Source organism: Portunus trituberculatus, chromosome 23, assembly GCF_017591435.1.
Source record: "Portunus trituberculatus isolate SZX2019 chromosome 23, ASM1759143v1, whole genome shotgun sequence".
Taxonomy (NCBI): domain Eukaryota; kingdom Metazoa; phylum Arthropoda; class Malacostraca; order Decapoda; family Portunidae; genus Portunus; species Portunus trituberculatus.
Genome location: NC_059277.1, coordinates 9,112,422 through 9,114,769, shown reverse-complemented (window position 1 = coordinate 9,114,769; position 2,348 = coordinate 9,112,422).

Genomic DNA, 2,348 nt, shown 5'->3' with positions numbered 1-2,348 from the left:
CATCCTGAGGACTCCCATCACTCCGCGTCTCCTGCACCCTTAGCCCGCAAACGCCCATGCCACGCCCACGCCACGCCCAAGGTACGCCCACCATTATTAATGTATAGGGGGCAGAGGAATGCTGTTTGTTATGGAAGGGATCTGATGTAACTCTGCTGTGGTATATTAGATGAGAGAGAGAGAGAGAGAGAGAGAGAGTTTATATGGTGTATTTTGTGTATTGATAGTGTCCGTCGTATTTTGAAGGTGTGGTATGCGCCTTGTCATTTTCTTACTTTATTTCCTTCTTTGTTATCTTCAGAGCTCCCTTCATTTTTCTTGTTAATTTTCTTTCCTTTCCAACTTTCATTCCGTGGTTAACTCCTTCATTCATTCGTTCATTCACTTCCTTCTTTCCTTTCTTCTTTATATACCTTGTCCTTATTTTCTGATGTCACGCACGGCAACAACCCTTCTACCTCCTCCTCCGCCTCTCCCCAAAGTACTGTCCATCCTCCCACCTCCTCAAACAGCCATTAGTCTCGTCGGAGGGAATATAACCACCGTTCGCAATAGTTTAGTTTAGTTGACTTAATTTAGTCGACTTGCTTTAGTCGACTTAGTTCACTTAACTTAACTTAACTTAACCCAACTTAACTTAACACTTAACCTAACCTAGCCCAATCTAACCTAACTTAACCTAACTTAACCTAATTTAACTTAATAACCTGACCTAACCTAACCTTAACCTAGCTTTACCTAACCTAACCTAACTTAACCTAACCTCACATAATTTCAGTCCTTTACAGTGTTTCGTGGGCCGTGGCGCGGAGTTTCTGCGTGAGCCTCGTCTGGAAACTGGAATGCACCGTCACAGTAATTAATTCGCACCTGTGATCGTTACCTGGAACCTGACATGGAATTATAACGATTTCCAGGGGCAGGCGGAGCGAGGCGAAGCGGGAATTGCACTTTCTGGGGACGTGAAAGGAGCCGCTGCTTCATCTTGGAGTCTTAATCCTTTATATTATTTACCTTACTTTCTTTTATTCTTTCTTCTCTTTTTCCTTATCTATTTTAACTGAGTTTTTATATCTTTTATCTTTTCTATCTTAACCTAACTTAACTACATAATAAAGCATTTTGGAGTCTTAATTTTTAATATTCTATTCCTTACTTTCTTATTTTCCTTCTTCCCTTCTTCCTCATTAACTTCAACTAATCTTTTGAATTTTTCATCTTCTCCCTCTAACCTAACTTAATCTAAGCTAACCTTACGTAATTTAACAAAATACAGAATCTTGTAGTGTTATTTCTTTATATTCTTTTCCCTTCTTTCTTATTTTCCTTTTCCTTCTTCCTCATATACTTCAACTGATTTTTTTTATATCTTTCTTCTAGCTAAACCTAATGTAATCTAATCTACAGCATCTCTGAATCTTAATTTCAAATGGTGAGCTGTTTCAAGGGTAATTCTCTCTCTCGGAAAAAGAAGTATCTTGTATTCCTTTGAAATATTCTGATGTCATTCTTAACAGTGACAATTCAGAACTCTCAACGCAAGGCACAAACTCTTTATAAGCACTTAGAGTTGAGAGGAAGATAATTAAAAGGTTGGACTTTCAACTGTGACCTTACTTAACCCCTACACTGTAATGCACAACGATTTATAACACAATTATACAAAGAAGCAAATAAACAAAAAAAAATTAGAAGGAAAGAGGAAAAGGAAGAAAACTCTAACGTTATTTTCATTACTTTCCACTTTGAAGACGCTAACATTACACAAAAACGGACCTCTTGGGAGCACTTGACGGGGGCACTTTGGCGCGGCCTCGACTTTCATCTCGCTCCTGGAGTCTAGAGTCACTTGGTGTAAAGAAAACGGAGGTGTCGCAGCGTTCCCTCCCTCCCTTTCAAGACCCGGATGAAGGAAGGCCGCTGTAGTACTTGCATAGACCTGCCCCTGCCTAAACACACATACACACACACACACACACACACACACACACACACACACACACACACACACACACACGAGAAGGAGAGAGAGAGAAGAGGGGAAGCACAGAGGGGAGTTTTGTATATATGAAGAGAGAGACAGAGAGAGACAAGGATGGGAATTATTTTTCTTTGTGAAGAGCGGCAGGAAGGGTCGCGCCGTACACTAGCATACGGAATGTGACTGAAAATGACTGGAGGGAAGGGAGAAAGAACCAGGGAGAGGAAGGAAGGTGAAAGGGAAGGAAGTTGGGACTAGAAACAGCTTGCCCCGGGCTGTTACCGAAAGGGGGCGCCTGTGATGGACCGACACAGGGTAAGGCTTTAGTTTTTATGCTAGGAAAGAATCAGGGCAGGATGGGAGAATG